Source organism: Neomonachus schauinslandi, chromosome 3, assembly GCF_002201575.2.
Source record: "Neomonachus schauinslandi chromosome 3, ASM220157v2, whole genome shotgun sequence".
NCBI lineage: Eukaryota > Metazoa > Chordata > Mammalia > Carnivora > Phocidae > Neomonachus > Neomonachus schauinslandi.
The window spans coordinates 130,158,495-130,177,130 of NC_058405.1; the positions used below are offsets into that span (position 1 = coordinate 130,158,495).

The following is an 18,636-nucleotide window of genomic DNA, read 5'->3' on the forward strand; positions in this document are numbered from 1 at the left end:
TACTCTATATACATACACACATGTATTTATGCAAAAATGATGTTCGTTTGTGATCACAGAGAAGGAATACCCGGTGATTACTAATGCATGCATTTCTGCGTAGATTTTTACTAAAAGTTGAAGTTAGTTAATAAGTACCAGCTACTCAAGGCTAATACAGCCCTACAAGCTAGAGCCAACTCAAGGACAGCTCAATAATAAGCCGGTAAATGGTAATTTAAAAAAGCAGTCAACACCTCAAAATGCTGCAGCCAACTATGTACCCTGAGCCCCTTCAAATTCCTCTCCTATAATTCTCCTTTGCTGGTCCCCTTTGATGACTTGCCAGGATGACAGCAATTACCAAAGAACAACATCAAGCACAAGCCAAGGTCAAAATGTATTAGCATTTGCTTTAGGCCTTCAATATTGTGATGCGGTAACACTGTAACCAGTTCCCGGAGTTGAAATATATTGACTGTTTCATTTTATTTACATTTACATTTACTCAACTCCCAACAGGATTTCAACTACAAGTAAAAGGAATAAAAATTGACAAATGTAGTCTTTGTTCCAACTGCTCCTCTCATGTTAATATTGAGCAAAAGCATATTCTGAAAATGCTATATAATTTAATTTGCACATATGTGCCAAACTCTAAAACTCTTTGAACTCTTATATTTCTGAGGGAAAAATGAAGCCTTGTGAAAAGAAATCTCTAGAACCAGTGAACGAACCAGTGTCCTGTGGGTAGAAGCAAATAAAATTCATGTTCTTACAGAAGAACTAGGTGAATTAAATTATTTGTAAGCATCTACTATATTTGGCTAGAGGAAAAGATAACATGATCGGCTTTGAAAAATATTAATTTCAACTTAACTTATATTTCTGAAAAGTTCAACAATGAACCCAACATTCCATTTCTATTAAAATAATTTTGTAACAAGGGTGCCTGTGTGGCTCAGTCAGTTAAGCATCTGCCTTTGGTTCGGGTCATGATCCCAGGGTCCTGGGCTCCGCACTGGGCTCCCTGCTCAGTGGGGAGTCTGCTTCTCCTGATCCCTCTGCCCCTCGCCCTGCTCGTGCTCTCTCTCTCTCAAATAAATAAAATCTTTAAAAAAAAATTTTTATAACAAAATCCTAAGTACATATCATCTGTAAATAAGTAAGAATATGAGTAGAAGTTGCTCTAAGGAAAAACAGATTTTTTTTAATGCAGTTGAAGCAACTCTACACCCCAGTCTCTCCTAAAAGATATAATCAGAAAAAAATCCATAGTTAACATTAAATTTAATTCCTTAAAAATACCATATGATTACATTAGACCTTTTTAGAGATGCAAAAACAGCTGAAAAGAGTTGTATAGTAGCAATTTACTATGGACAATACCCCTTCAATATATCCTTCATGATTCACATATTTATTCATAGCCTCCACTTAGAACACTCACTTTAAAGCCATAAACAGATGCTTAAATGTCTTTAAAGCTCAAAACAAAAATTCTAGAAGCAGAAAATACCAATCCTAACATCTACTCACGCTTATGACTCGAGTACATACATAAGTGGCTCCTATGGATTGCCAATGTGTATACATAAAGATTTCTATGAACTGAGAGACGACACTTTGACCGAAGTACATAGGGTACGTGTGTAAAAAGGAAAATTGCTCTATTCTGTCCAGACAGCGTGCATAGGATGGTGAGAACGAGGGCGGGGAGGGGCAGAGCCACTGAAAAGAGTCCTTATTTGCTAAGAGGGACGTCTATACTGCCGAAGGGAGTGCAACAAGATACACTTGGGTCAGAAACCATGAACGTCTGTCTGGCAATATGGAATCAAAGGCTCCACATAGAGTTAGCCAGTCCATCTTCCTGCCTCCGGGAATAGCTGCATCTCAGACCAGAAAGAAAGCTGTCAGCGTAGGAACTGAAAGGCTCCCCTCACATCTTTTGAATCCACGCACTTAGTGGCAGCCTCCTAAACCCCCACCTTCCTCCGGCTTTCTCCAGGACCATGCCCTGGCAACCAGGCCTTCCTCAGTCACACACCTGACTTCTCCCTCAGAGGGCCTTAAAGGCCTTCTCCTCCCCAGAATAAAGTCAAAATCCCTCAGCACAACATGCAAATCTGACTCCCCTTTTTCCCTCTCCCGCCTCAGCTGCCCCTACTCCCAAATTCAGACCTTGAGCCTCCCCCTGCTGAAGGACTCACTGGTTATCCCCAAGATCCATCATCAGCCCTGCCGTCCAACTGGCCCCTCACAGTCTGCCTGTGCACCCAATGCTCTGTCGTCGTCCAGGTACGCTGTTCCCTCCGCTAAGCGTAGCATGGTCAGGAGAGGCCGTTCTGCACATTCCGATTAAGAACGGCAGCATCCTTGACATCCTGACTCTTGGCGCCTTGGGGCTTTTTCATGGCTGCCTCTATGTTAGGGTGTGGTTGGTCTGATGTGCATCCAACACCTTTGCCTCATTTGTGGTACGTGATTAAGTCACTCTGGGAATAGTCTTATTTGTATATACGTGAATGTTGAGCCCCCGGGCAGACCTGCAGGGTTTGCGGTATTAGCCACCTGATGTGAAGAGTGGGCGGACCCTCCAGGAAAGAGCATGGTCCTCACCCGCAGGGGCCATGCTGCTCCGCCAACCACTTAACCGGGGCTTCTGGGCCTTCCTACCAGCTTTCTCAGTTCTGCTAATTTTATATTACGTTCATATGGCTAACACTCTCCTGCTTCTTTTCCCCATTTATAAATCTGCTTTCCAACCAATGTGAGGTCGATCGATAAGCCACTATTCTCTGCCTTTGAAGTGGGGTGAGGGTTAAGCATGAACATTTTTACAGTGGTAGATATAAAATATGAGAAAAATAGGTTTCCTGGCTTTAAGCCTTGACCAGCAAGGAGAGGGAGGCCAGGAAACAATGAACAGAGCTACGCTGTGCTGTCTGTGTAGATAGGGGAACTACGGGCTGTCATAGTCATGACAGGGGCCTCGGACCACCTGGCCTTCGAGAAGAGGTTAAGACCTGGATAGGCAAGCCTAAAAGGATATGGCATTCCAGACAGAGAAACAGCCTGAGCAAAGCACAAGTGTTGAGCCAAGAAGAAAAAGTGTGTGACAGTTGCAAGGGTCGAACAGGCTCAAATACCTAGAGGGGCCAGGCAGGAATAAGACGGGGGAGGGGGTCCTGCACAGCAGCAGCCCAATCTCAACCATTAAAGGGCACTTGATACTTAGTGTCAGCACAGGGGGTCGCTAGGCAGTGCTGGGCCCTCCCCAGGAGCCCATTCTCAGTGCAGGCTGCTTCTAGTCCACTGGAAAAGAAAATCACCAAAGAGGAATAGGGCCTGGCGTGGCCGATGTCCCCATTTTCCCAGAGCAAACCAAATACCAAGATCTTTACGTAAAACCTCTCTTTTCTGTTATTGTTGGCAACAGATTCACTTAAAAAAAAAAATTGGAAAAGCAAAATAGAGCAATTATGCCTCCCTGGTTTAGCCTGCAAAACGAATCTGCTAAGCTGCTATGAGGCCTAAAATTTACTGAAGGTACTTTAACATACATCATATGTAGTATTATATTCATGAGACCCAAGTGGTCAACTGGCATTCTGACTCAGAGTGCCCAGGGCCGGAAGGTTCTGGTCGCATTTGATTAAGGATGCCGGAAGCAGCTGCTAAAAGTATTTCTGCTATCTGTAAGTGTAAATAAGTATGAGCCAGGTGAAGGCCCAAAAGGGGCTATTATTGGAGAATAATAATGCCAGTCACCTGTTGGCAGGCATGACGCATGTGAGAAATAAGCCTTCTCAGATGAAAGTAAAGGTAGTTAGCGCACAGAGAATGGCTAAAATATTTATTTTAGCTAACCTCGCCACTCTTGCATGAACAAAAAGAATCCAGCCAGGTCCAGGAGTAAGCTAAGTCCCTCCCCAGTTCCAGGTCTAGCTTGATTCTACACACCAAGTATACATGTACGAGAAAATTGCATCTGGAATTTTTTGCCAAAATTCGTCTGCTTCACGTGGATTTTTCACTCACCTAGAAGGACAGAGGGCAGGAACTTCCTTGAGCCTACAGAACAAACCGTGAGAACTCTTTAGGGGCTTGCTTGCCAATGAATGGCAAAATTCAGTCTGAAACTTGATTTCCTTAAAACCTGGGAGTGGCATTGCAGGTAAAGAGCCAACCCTAACCCTCACCTGCCTCCAACATCTACAACAGCTACTAATACCTAGAAGGAGGAACCTGAGTCGCACATGAGAAATTGGCTCAGGTTAATTCAACACTTGGCCAGAGAATAATGGAATCAACACTGTTGATTGCCTAAAACGTACTCAAAACAGGTTACAACAGATCAGATCCCTTGAGACCTGCCAGCAGCTGGCTGGGGGTCTTGGGGAGCGGGAGCCACCACAGACGCGGGGCCCCCTGCCAGCTCCTTGCTTGAGGCAGTCTCTTTTCCCCAGTGGCCACGGTCTAGAAAAGCAGGGAAGCACCGAGACTGTGGAGGAGCCCAGCTACAGAGTCTAAGAACCAGGGAAGGGAGGGTGAGCCTGATCCGCGTGACCCCCCGGACCACCGCAGCGCTCACTCTAGCCAAAGAGGAAATCTGGGGAAAGGACTCACGCAGGGATGTTCAGGAGCAAAATCAACAGGGCCTGTACCTTTAGAGAGACTCTGGAAGTGGAAAGGATTAGACAAATTCTTAGAAAAATACGATGATTTAGTGGCTATTGGAATTGAAGGAGAGGAAGGAATTAAAAAGATGGTCTTGCCAAAGACCACATACACAGCAAGTTATCGAGGGTCTGGATAAAATCCACAGCCCTTCACAGAGGAGTTAGCCAGTTAGCCCTGGTTTCCTTTTTGAGAAAATTCAGTGTATTTTTCTGTACTGAAAAGGAAACGCAAGATGGAATAATGGGGTTAATACTCCACAACTCTTGAGCTCTTCCCTGAGTAAAGATCAAGTTGTGATTACCCAACACAGAAAAACTCGTTTGAGATTCCCTGGTTAATCCGAAATGTCATATTTATATCATCAAAAACAATCCCTTCACAATTTGGTTTGACTCCCAGATTTTTTTATTTATTTTTTTTCTCACAAGAGACTCTTAAGACTTGACTGGCAAAATTGAAGTGTGCTTCTAAACACCCAGGAACATTTTCAGGGCTGCCAGCATCCAACCTTCCTGAGTCCCCCAGGTTTCCTTAAAATGCCATGCCACCAATGTTGGATGAATGAAGAAGCATGTAAAGAAGTACGTTATGATTTAAATAATGCAAACTATATAACCGTGGGTATAAAACAAGCAAATATTTTCTTAACAGCAGACTATGGAAAGTTGTTTTAAACACCGTACTGAGTTCTTATTGTGTTGTTTTTATAAAAGGTGTGCCGGTGGTAAGCACCCTACTCACGGTTCCAGAACCTCAGGGTGTTCACAATAACCTCTACTCCCTGTGGGATTTAAAGCCGGGGGCTTCCAGAGCTTTGATTTAGACGCAACCCTGGCCTTCTGGTGAGAGCCAACGTGGGAACATGTGATATCAATTTAAATAGCAAATGTTACATGACCCAAACAGCATGAATAGAAGAAATACATTAATGTGCCCAGCATCCGGGTCCTCAGAACTAAAGATGTCATCCTCGGCTTGCTGGCAATTCCTAGGCGCCCTCTCCCCGCTGGCTTTCTTGGTGAGGGAAGGAAACTACAGACCAGGGTAAGGAGAGGCCTTAGCAGTTACAGAATCAAAAGCACCCCTCTTGCGACTGCAATCCAGCTTATTCCATCCAGACTCATCTTCCTCAAGTGCAGGTCTGACCGTAGTCCCCTCTGGTCAAAATCTCTCTCCCGACAAGGCAAGTGGAGACGGGCGAAGCACCCCCGCGCCCCTCCTCCTCCCCGCGGCCACAGGTCCTCGGGCGGGTGGGAGCCGGCAGGCTGCCGGACTATTGCTTCCAACTGCGGTGCCTCCCGGTCACCGCATGCTCTGGCGCCGCGGTTTTAGCTGCTTTCACTGACCAAGGCCCTGTTTTCCAGTTTCATTTTCTTAACATATGATGACAGCCAACCTTTCCACCACTTTCACTGTTTATTGCATTTTTGTTTATAAATGAAGTAGGAACGACTTTTCACTCTCCTGGAGCCCTGCCATCTTCAGAGAGTCGTCAGAGCTCCGGGCACTGAGAGCCGCCGCTGCGCGGAACCAGGGAGGGCCGTCCCCTCGGGCCTGCTGGGAATGCCGGCAAACCCAGACTTGGAAGTGGCCGAGGGGGCGCCTCCAGTCCGCTGGGTGGGCACCGCACCTCTGGGTACCTGGGCCATGCTCAGCGGAACGCAGCTAACCCAGAGCAAGAAGCAGGGCCCAGATCCCAGCGGGCCAAGTGAAGATGTGGCAAGACCTGGGACGTGGCTGCCCACGCTCCCTGGGCTCGGCTCCTTCCTGAAATAACACCGCCTTGCTCACAGGAGTGGTTTTCTCACTCTTCTGATGGTGGTGCTTCAGTGCACCATGAACGGAACCCAACTCTTTAGAGGCCAAAGGGTGACCCACTTGGTGTGGGATTGTGTGGCCCCTACTCAGGGGTATCCTGAGGTCCTGACCATTTCTAGTGAGTCTCCCACCAGCAATCCTGAAACTAAAGGGAAGAGAAGAGGCACCAAAGAAGGACACAGTGAGTACCAAGGAGCCACATTTCTGCCTCAAGAAGGCACTCTGGAATCAAACAGGCCTGTGGGTGATCCCAACTACACTCCCTGATCATTTACTTAACTGCTTCGAGCAACCGTTTCACAAGCTATAAAATGGGGAGCTCAGAACATATATAGTAGATTCTCAATAACAGTCCTTGTTGGCTGCCTACCCAACATCCATACCCATCCATTCTTCTCTGCCAGAATCCTGATTGTTTGCCAGGCCTCAGGGGATTAATCGTACCTGCTCTAAGCCAATCATGGTGTTTGGTTCCTCTTACCAGTGGAGGATCTGAGGGTCTGCCCTAGTCCTGGCCCATAAGATCCAGGGGGCATACAGTGCAAGCTCTTGCACGGAAATTCTTTGCCTGTATAGAAGAACCACCATACAAGGCTCCTTTACTGCCCACTCCCCAGCCCGTTGAGGGCACTGCCATCGAGGATAGGAAGCTGGGAGTGAGCAGCCCATGGGGACAGGCTCTGGCCGACATAGTGAGGTGCAGAACAGAAAGCAGGATAGAGCCCATGACCTCTGGGATATTGCTGGGCTTCTGCACCAACCCTGGAACCTAATGCCCCAGACTTCTGTTATGTGAGATAATTAAATGTCCTTATTGCTTAATCTCCTGCCCGTCAAGCACTCTGGCATTTGTACCCAAAGGCTTCCTAACTCCAAATCACCTGTCTTTCCCCAGGCCCACCATGTTAATTCATGCTTCCTGATGACTAAGGGTTAACCATTGCATCAGAGGCTAAAGGCACTGCAATCCCCAAAAGGACTCAGTAAAATCAGCAAAAAAACAATTTAGTACACAGTGCAATTCTGGAGTTTTAAACAGCTCTAGTATTTTTTTTTTAAAACAGCTCTAGTATTAAGCATGGCTTTTAATGCAGGGGCACAAATTAAAACAAATAAATGCACAGGCATCTCAAGGGGGAAAAAAAAAAACCACTGCAAGAAGAGTTTAGTTCCCTTTTTTTGCCAATAGTTTCTGTTTTGGGCTACACTCACATAAACCTGCCAGAGACAGAACAATACACTTCTAAGAACATAAGAGAAAGAAGTATCTTTGACTTTTGCTACTCAAAAGTGGGGTCCACAGACCAGAACCATCAGCATCACTGAGGAGCCTCGGAGAAATGTGGACTCTTGGGTCCCACCCCAGACTTACTGAGTCAGCATCTGCATTGTAGCAGGATCCCTAGCTGATGTGATGCACAGGGAAGTTGGAGAAGCATTGCTCAAGAGTATGGTCTTCCTAGCAGGTGCTATGGCCTGATTCGGTACGACTGGATGACCCCAAAGTGTTGCCAACACCATGGCTTCCCTCTTTCACCTCTTAGATGCAAAGAACTCCAGTAGTGGAGAGAGAGTAGCAGGAAAAAAGTATTTATGCATGCACACTCATGTATTTTATGACCCAGTAAACACGAGGGCAATACTAGAAACCTAAATCACGTCCCACAAAGAACTGACCCTGTGATTCTCAAGGGTGTGTCAAGCGGCACAAACAAATTCACACACGTGGCACACTCCAATTTGTACAAAATCTTTTTTTAAAATACATGAAGATAATTTATGATCACAATACTTATTAACAGTCCATCAGTAACAGCTGCTCAGTAGAGCGCCAGGGTACAGAGAAGATAGGCTTCGGGTAGGTATCATTCTCAGCACAGACGTTTGTAACACTATTCCTCTCTCAACCTCTGATATGCGATTTTGTGAGGGTGATAGATGATTAGAACGATAACCTTGAATCTGCTCATCTTTTAAGCAAATGATAAACGTGTTGGCACCTTATCTACTATTCGTAATCACTACTTTATTACGGATTGGGACACACCACCTGCCCTGCTCAGGAGGAAGGCTGGCACCCCACGAGGGACCAGACAGAACCAAAACGAGTTCTCTGAAACCCTCACTCTCCACCCAATCTCCTTTCCTCTAGTCAGACTCCTGGTTTTCAACTCTTATTTATTCCTTCTTGTACGCAAATGGTGTTCAGTGGCCTTCTCTGACTCTACAGGCTGCAGCCCCCAACCACAACATGGTGTCCCAGGCATCCACTCACAGAAGACACCATCTGCCATATTTCCCGAGGCTGCACCCAAGAGTCACTTCTCGGCTGCTCTGAAAAACCCGCGTTTCCCATCAATGAATGAGGAAGGGAGAGGCAGTCCTTTTCTGACAACAAAAGAAAAAACCAGAAGACATCACATCCGTATTCCCTAAAGGAAGAGTTTCACCTTCCAAAATAAAAGAGACACAAAGAAGCAAACCTTCCCACCACTGGCCTTTCATGTGGGTAGGCTCTCAAAATTGCCACCAACAGGTTTCCTTCAAGTGTGCTATATTTTAACTCATATAAGAGAAGTTCTTAGCCACTTGTTTGTACTTTGTACACGGAATCAACATCCCATTCATGATGCCACAGACGAATAACAAGAAAATGTCCACAGGAGATTGACTGGTAAAAGTGCCGAGGCTCCACAAGCGACCACTCACTCCCTAATTCCTCATTCTCCCCATTCTCCCACTCGGGACAACCCAGGCTTAAGAGGGACAAAAAGACAGAAGGTAAGTGTTGGCTGATGTCAATTCACATCTGGTTCACAGTTCAGCTGACTAATGCGATCAATTAGCCAAAGCGTGAACGAGAACACGAGTTTAAGATGACAGCAAACCACAGATCATCTGCCCGTCTATGTGAGAGCCACAGAACCCTTCACCAAAGCAGGTGAATTCCCAGTGACAAGTGGAGCCAGAAGCCATACCTGGTGGGGCACCAGCAGAAGGCAGGAGAAGGCTGGAGCAGTAATCCCAGGCCAGCTGTGCTAAAGGTGCCAGGCACGAGCCAGCTTTCTCAAGTCCAATGACAGGCATGACCAAGAACTCACTAGTGGTCAGCTTTCTATCAAATGTGGTAATTACGGTGAGCAAAGGAAAACCACAGATGATCCCCAAATCACAAATCCGTTCTTCCCTGGCTCCCCAGTGAGGGCGGGATATCTGTAAAGATGTTCTGGTAAAAGTAGTCACAGGACAGATACTTGGCTTACTCTCCCCTCCATGCCCAAGACCATCCTCTGATTTGAAAGCTTTCAAACAGGATAGAGAATTTCTTTAGTGACTGAGGCTTATGAAGGGCCACTCTAATATTTTGATGTAAGACAGGTCCTGGAGAAAGTCTTGTCAACCTTCCTTATTCTGCAGCTGAAAACACTGAGCACCAGGGGGGCTGAACTGTCAAAAGGCACAGTGTGAAGAGTGGGGGTGGGTGAGGGGAGCCCAAAGGTAAGGAAGTGAGCTAAGGCCTGAAAGAGAAGTCAGGAGATCTGAGAATGATTGGCTCTTAGGACCTTGAAAATGACCTTAAAGGCATCCACAATCGCTCAGCAGTCCTCAGTCCCCTCATCCCTAAGACCTACTTTGCTGAAGTGACAGTGCTATTGAAAGGAGAGCACTAGGTAAGTATATTAGACAGGTATCATTTCCCAAGCCCAACGCATGCTCTGAAGTCAATGGGAGCTCCTGGCTGGCCATATTTGCAAAGACGGGCACAAGCAACTTAGATCAAATATTAATAAGTCTAAATTTCCAATGCAATATTCATATACCTGCAGGTGGTCTTTTTCATACAAATCTCCACTTAACTAGCTCTAATATCAGAAGCTTTCAATAAACTAGAATGACCCATCTGTACACTCTACAAGAGATGGTCCCTACGGGAGATGATTAAAACAGCACAATTCCAGTTGCCACAAGTATTTAAAGCAACAATTCACATCATTTCCACAAAGTTTGGAGAAGGATTAGTTGAAGCTAACACAATCTTCAAAGAATCTGCAGATTTTTAAATCTACAATAAAGAAAGCCTCACACTGAAGAATCTTAACACTGAAGAGTCACTGAAATGTGAGGATCACATTATTCAACTCTGTTGCTCAGTATTCTTTTAATCTACATTTACTGAATAGTCATATTTTCATTAATTCATTCAACGACTATTACTGAGCTCTTACTAAGTGTCATTTCCAGTTTTAAACACTGGGACTGTAAAACAGAAACCCCTCCTTCATGAAGCTGACCTTTAAGTTGGGGCAGCAGCGGGAAGGAGAGGTAAATACGGTCAGCAAACGAAATCGCTAAGTGCAGCACACAGCAGTGCTTCTCAGACTTCAGTGAGTATCACAGTCACCTGAGGGCTTCTTCACATACATACCGCTGGGCTCCGCTCCTCCCCAGGTTTCAGATTCAGCAGCTCCAGGGGTGGAAGAACACAGAATTTACGTTTTTATCAAGTTCCCAAGGTGATGGTGATACTGCTGGTCTAGGACCACACATCGACAACATGAACACGGTGTACACCGAGGTATGCAGTAAAGAAAAAGAGATCAGGAGAGAGGAAATCCAGGGCAGAGGAGTCTGCAATTTACCACAGAATTGCCAAGGAAGCCTCACTGATGTGACATGTGAGCTAAGATCTGAGGGAGGTACTGGAAAGACTATTTGGGATTGAGCAGCCGGTGCAAAGGTCCTGAGGCAGGAGCATGCATGGCAAGGAGGCCAGTTTGACTGGAATAGAGTGAGGGAGAAGATGGAGGAAGAGATGAGGTCAACAAGATCATGTTAGGGGCCAAATCTTGTAAGGCCGGGCCACCATATGAGTTATGACTTCACTCTGAGATGGGAAGGCAGTGGAGGGCTTTGAGTGAGGGCGTGACACAAGCCGACTTAGTTTAACGGCATCCGTCTGGCTGCCATGTAGAGAACGTAAGGGGACCTCTTAGGAGACCACCTCAATAACGTAGGCAAGAGCTGATGGTGGCCCAGACCAGGATGAGAGGGGAGGTGGTGAGACATGGTCAGCAAGAGGATTTGCTGACAAACTGGGCAGGATGGGTATGAGAGAAAGAGAACGATCAGAGAATACCAATCCCTAGCCTATGCCATGGAAGGACGGAGCTGCCATTTTTAAAAGAAGCGGGAAGACTATGAGAAGGGCATTCTGTTAGGGGGGGTGGGAGTTATAGAGCTTTTCTGTATTGAAATTATACAAGCTTTAGAGTTAAAAGGAAACTTGAGAGGCCAAGAACCTCATTTTATAGGTGATACAATGGCCAGCAAAGGACTTGGTTGGGGGCTCAGGCTAAGTTAGTGACTCAGAAAGCTAGATAGTCCTTGGCTACTGTGTCTTCAAGTGTATTCCATGTACTCAAGGGTTAAATCTATATTCCAGAGAGTATAAATACATGTTAACTCTATTCAGATTTCCTACAAATCTCTAACTTATAGTATGACATATGCAGTACCTTCTAATATGTTACTGATCAAAAACACCTTTCCCCAAATCATTCATATTTACCATGCACATTTAAGATTTATTCCCCATGACAATCTGTTACACTAGACCTCATGGGGCTAACGTAGATTCCCCACATTTCCCTCCACTGACAAATTTTTGAAATTAAATACCATAGTTAACTGTTTAATAGGCTTCACCTGAACTGTAAACTTAGGCCAGTACACACGGTGTCCGCATCGCCGACCATCGTATCTGCCCCAAGGGCTAGGCCTGCAGCACAACAAAAGCTCAGTAAAGATCTGCCAACCGGGGCGCCTGGGTGGCTCAGACGGTTAAGCGTCTGCCTTCAGCTCAGGTCAGGATCTCGGGGTGCTGGGATCGAGCCCCACATCTGGTTCCCTGCTCAGTGGGGAGTCTGCTTGTTCCTCTCCCTCTGCCCCTCCCCCTGCTTGTGCTCTCACTCTCTCTGTCAAATAAATAAATAAAACCTTAAAAAAAAAAGTCTGCCAATCAACCACTTCGGGCGCATTAAACCCAAACAACTGATGTTCACCTTTTCACCAGGGAAGGGCCGTTTTTTGTTATAACAAATGCAGGTTCTGGGAAGCAGACAAATAAATGAAAAAATGATCATGCAAAGAACTGAACTGGACTGCTCTGCTCTTTGTCTAACAACTCTTGTTTTTCCCAGACCTCAGCAGCTTGTGGGAATATATAAAATGTAATTTAATTACGACACTGCAGGTCATTAAAGGCAGGGAGGAAAAAAGAGAAGAAGGAAGGAAAGAAGGGAAGGGAGGGAGGCAAGGAAGAAGGAAGACCAAGTCCCATCTGCCCCATGTCCTCCTAGACCCTCCTCCTTAAAGCTCAACCGTGTGCCCCATGCAGCTAATGTGCACAGCTGGGGAAATATTCCAGCGGACGGGCAGAGCAAAGGGATTTCCCCCCATCGCATTCACCCAGGAAGACTTCCTTAAGTTGTTGCTCAGACAACTGCCAGCAGCTGTTAAAGGATGGGAAGCTGCTTGAAATCTCCCCAAGTATTTCTTACTGATGATAAACACATGGAGTGGATATAACTGGGTTTCCAGAATTGAATGCATTCTTGCTTCATGCTAGGGGTTGCACCAAATGTTACCGTTTGATTTGTCAAGATCCCAAAATTCAGGGAGCTACATTAATTTGCTGTCCCTATTTACTTAAACAAACAAAAAATGTGTATGTGAAAACTACGGCATAATTCATTAAACCACGATTCACATAATGATAAACTTCCTGAAAGTCAAAACATACATTTTGGTTCACTATAAAGCACTTTATGCCCTCCAAAGATCTTCACTTGCACGCATACTCTATGTTCGGAGTGTGCCACTGTTCTTAATTCGTGTGTACTGCTTCACTCTTCCTTAACTGTATTAATCATTTCATGGGTAGCTGCCTAACACAGAGCTTGCCTTACAGCAGGAAGCAGAAAAGCGTGGGTGGACAAGACTGGAAAAACAGGCAGGGCCTTCATATGCCATATTAGGGAGCTAAGGGCTTTATTCCACCAGCAACAGTTTTAAACTTTATGCAAGGGAATTATATGGTCAGATCTGCATTGCACATTTTTCACCCTGGTGATATGGGGGAAATCAATGGGGTAAAGAAAAAGGGAGAGCAAAATGATATGGCAGGGTCAGAGAGAGGGCCTACAGCCTCTTCCCCCTGATCTCACAAGGCCTAAAGAATTAAAGGGCCCCACCCCCATTTCAATACAAAAGCAATGTGAGCTACCTAATTCTAAAATGGAATGTGTGTTAATTCCTTTAACCCTCTAGTATTTTTCCACTGTTTGGATATGGCAACTGAGGCACAGAGTGCTTAATTAACTTGGTCACGGGGCTAGAAGGAGTGAAACCACAGCAGTCTGATGTCAGAGCCCTGCTCTAGGCCAAGGCACCCACAAATACAATGACATCGTCATTTCCTGATTCAACGCCTCAGGGGCCTTTGGACTTTCTGATATGAATCAGAGCCTGCTGCCTCCCTTGCACACAGGGAGCCCACATTACCTTGCATGAAGCAGCAGCCCCTCCTAGCAAAAGAAATACTCCCTCCACCCCATTCCTCCATCCCCCATCAAAATGCATTTCACCAGGGCGCCTGGGTGGCTCAGTTGGTTAAGCGACTGCCTTCGGCTCAGGTCATGATCCTGGAGTCCCGGGATCGAGTCCCGTATCGGGCTCCCTGCTCGGCAGGGAGTCTGCTTCTCCCTCTGACCCTCCTCCCTCTCACGCTCTCTGTCTCTCATTCTCTCTCTCTCAAATAAATAAATAAAATCTTTAAAATAAAAAAAAATGCATTTCACCAGAGCTAGAGCACAGAAGGAAAACAAAAGAACCTAGCAGCTATGGGAATAAAAACTTCACCACCAAAAAAACACACAAAAAAGCACAACTTCACCACTACACGCACCTTCCTCTGGCTCCTTGAGAATAACACCAGAGTACTGGAAGCAAGTTAAATCTAGTTGCGTGTTTTCCTGGCAGAAGTTTTAGTCCTAAATGTCCAAGACGCAGACTGAAGTTCAAGATGTTCTCAAAGGCTGACTAAGGATATAATCTCCCTCCCAAAAAAGAGAGACACTATCCAAAGTCATACCAATGTGCCTCAGACAGTGAAAAACCCAAGGCACACATAAGCTTGATTAGGATGGTCTCAGATACACTGAGATAGATGTAATGATAACTTTCTAGACTTCTAAAGTATTAGGCTGATTTAGCTCAATATCAAATTTGTTATGAAAAACTAGGAATGGAAATTCACATTCACACACACACACACACACACTAACAGTTAAAAGGCAAAAGTAAGAAAATGAGCGTAAGAACTACCTAATAATATAATGCAGTGGTATGCTTCTACAAAGTTCTTCAGAAAGCAAATGTTCTGAAATCAACATTTTAAAAGCACATTAAGAGTGGTCACTATTTTAAAGAATCCTAGGATAAATAATTTTGCAGCGACCACCCCAAAGCGACCTGTTTTATATGAATTTCTTCTTAGAATAGTGCCTCTCATTAATTCCAGACAAACAGACTTAGTCACTTGCCAGACAAAGACCTAAGCTCTTCCTGACAGTATGGCAGAACATGAGACTGGAAAATAAAATGCTAGGCCGTGGGAAGAGCGTGACTTTCAAATGGCCACTCCTTCTATCACGTATTGTAGCAGACACCTTTACATTTACCGAGGCATCCTGTCCAAGTTTATTACCAGGAAGTCACACATTCAGGTCCTCTGAGCACAGAAGATATAATGAGAAGTAAAGCATTTTCTTTTAAACTCTGAGTAGGCAGTCCTCAAGTTTTAATTGATTACATCAAACCTGAAGTTTTCCAGTCTAAAAAAAGTGTGGTGTCACTACTGTGCTTTAATTTGACACCCCGTGACACCCGAGAGGATTGCTTCTTCTATATCCTAAAACCTTACCAGAGACTTGTGTCTCAAATTGAAGGAGCAGAGAGGGGAAAACGTACAGAATACGTTCCCTGGCTTCAAAATGGAATCGCCATGCAGAGGTGTAGAAGAGCGAGTGATTGCTACTGGTCTTCCATCCCAAACTGAGATCATTTATACACAGATTTAGGGCTGTCTTCCTAGAAATCCCACAGACATGGGATCACAGGCTCTGCAGCCAGATCCCGGAATCTGAAGCCTACTTGTGACCTGGGCAACTTACTTCCCCTCTCTGTACCTTAGTTTCTTGTCTGTAAAATGGGCACATTTACAGGGCTGCAGTGAACGAATCACAATGTGCTCAGCACACAGAACCCAGCCTGAAATACAGGAAGCACTCAATACACATTAGTTACTGATTTTATATCCCAAGTCAATAGAAATGTATATAATTCCCACAGAATCTGTACTTTTGGAAACAGAACCAAGCATATTTGCCTTATTCACCACACTTGTTGGCTGAATGAGAGTTTCTCATGGTCTGAACCAGGAATCCTAATTTCCCCCCCTTTTTTTTAAGATGTTATTTATTTGACAGAGAGAGAGAGAGAGCACGCACAAGCAGGCAGAACCACAGGCAGAGGGAGAAGCAGGCTCCTCGCTGAGCAGGGAGCCCGACATGGGGCTCAATCCCAGGACCCTGAGATCATGACCTGAGCTGAAGGCAGATGCTTAACCATCTGAGCCACCCAGGTGTCCCTTAATTTCCCCTTTTCTAATAAAAAAATTCTGAGAAAGGAAATATATAAATGGTAGAGTGATTTAAATAAAAATTGTTTTCTATTAGAAGAGCACAAATACTCTTTTTAAAAGCAATGCTCATAACAATACTCTCAAGGTAAACAAATATTACATTCAAAGAAGTAAATGCAAACTTCTCCCCTGCTTAAATTTTATTTCAAAAAATAGGGCTTAAAGAACATAAAGATGCAAAGAGAAAGGGCACAAACAGCCTGAACAAAAGCAATTTATTATCTACCCAAATATAATAGGCAGCTTTCAACCCTTCCACCCACCTCCCCTACTTCACCCACCAGAAAAGATAGCAGCAAAAGACCCAGAGACTCCTGGTCCCCGTTCTCGTTCAGGCAGTAACCAATCGCCTGGCCAACAGAGTCAAACTCCTAGAAAACAGGGACAGCATCAGCATCTGTCTGTTCCAAGGAAGCATTACAAGTGTTTTCTTAAAGCAATAACCTTATTTCAGAGTTAAAACCAAAATAATAATAATAATAGTTATTATTATTATAATTATTTTAAGTACCATAGGAATTCAATGTTGTGCTCAGGTTAAAGAGTATGGAAAAAATTGAATATGAATTCTAGAAAGCCATAGCCCCAGAGATGTAGAAACTGTACAGTTTAAATGCCTGTTAATCCAGGGCGCCTGGGTGGCTCAGTCACTTAAGTGACCCACTCTTGATTTCAGCTCAGGTCGGGATCTCAGGGTCATCGAGCCCCACGTTGGGCTCTGTGCTGGGTGTGGAGCCTGCTTAAGATTTTCTCTCTCTGCCCCTCCCCACCTACACCCCGCCCCGCTTGTACTTGTTGGCTCGCTCTCAAAAAAAAAATAACTAAATAAAAATAAATAAATGCCTATTACCCCCCCATCACACATCCGGGAAACGGCCATTTCAGCCCATGGTGTGGCACACGCAGGAAGTCACACGCTCGGAAGGGATGACAGCGAGGGCCCAGAATGGTGGTACACAAAGCCTTCCCTACGCACCAGGCTTAGCACTTCACACACGGACTCATCTAATCCTCACCACAACCCGGGTGGTGGCTTTCCCCACGTGCCCTTCTGAACCCAGCAGCCCCCATGGTGCAAGCAACACCACCATCCATGGTGAGGAGAAAATACCCAAGGCCCAAGAGGGGGAGAGAAATTCAGGAAATCTTACTTCAGGGGATCCCAACTGAGGAAAAGAAAAGGCCGATGTGCTACAGAAGCCCTAGAGAGAGAGCTCACGTCATTAATCTGACAAGAATAATAGATGAAGTGACTGGCAAAGCACCAAGTGGCAGAATAAGGCAAGGGTTGACCTGCCTTCGCATGTCAAAGGCAGTTCACTGCTATTTTGACCCTCTTAGTGAGCAGTGATCATTTCATCACCAGAGAGAAAATCAGTCATATTTTTTTTTATCAGCTTAGAACAAGATTAATGACAAAGTAACTTCCAAGTTCCATAATTAATAAACATTAGCTTTTTATAACTCACACAAGCCCCTCAGAGCTGAACCCCTAGCAAGACTAATTTGAGGTACCTATGACCTGCCGGCGGTGCAGGGGAGGGTCAGTGCGAGCCTGTCAGTGGCAGTGAAAGCAGTAACAGCAGCGACAGCAAGAAGAGTAACACAAGAACCACAGAGGCTGTCGCCTGCGCGCCGTGCACCAGCCACTGTTACCATCGCTGGGTGGGAAGAACCGCATTCGATGCCACAAGGAGAGATGAGGGGGAGATATCTGTATCCCTCTTTAAGGAAACAGAGTCTTACAGAAGTTGAGTAGCCTGACCAAGGTCACAGAGCTTGAGTGGTGACCTGGGAATTTCCACCATGCCAGTTCATCCGCGACCTTGCACCCTGAACTTGAGTGCTCAGAGGTGGGAGAGTCTGAAGCTTCTGTCCACAGACATTTCCAGTTGTCACTTGTTTTGTTGAAGTATTTTTTTTTTTTTTCTAAATGCCCCTAGCCTGCGGGGTCAGGGCCATTCTCTAGCGTAAGAACAAGATATGTTAGGACCCCTGGGTGGCTCAGTCGGTTAAGCGTCTGCCTTCAGCTCAGGTCATGATCCCGGGGCCCTGGGATCGAGCCCCGCATCGGGCTCCCTGCTCAGCGGGGAACCTGCTTCTCCCTGTCCCTCTGCCTGCCGCTCTCCCCCTGCTTGTGCTCGTTCACTCTCTGTGTCAAATAAGTAAACAAAATCTTTAAAAAAAAAAAAGATATGCATACATAAGGCACTAACTTAGATGGCTCAAGGACAAAATTCAGTGTTAGTAATAAGAGCCACAAAGTAGAGAGGGGAAAGATACATGAATCAATGATCATTACTGATGCCGGGTGATGGGTATACATGAGGTTCTTCCTACTCTTTTCTACTGTAGGCTACGTATGAAAATTTTTACCATAAACGGTATAA

The 18,636-nt window shown here is 45.3% G+C and overlaps 1 protein-coding gene across 1 annotated transcript in view; it reads right to left on the bottom strand.

Annotated features, from left to right (window-relative positions):
* STK39 (serine/threonine kinase 39) overlaps window positions 1–18,636 on the bottom strand; it is a 310,033-nt gene that overhangs the window by 205,849 nt on the left and 85,548 nt on the right. The gene's annotated exons all lie outside the window — the stretch shown is intronic.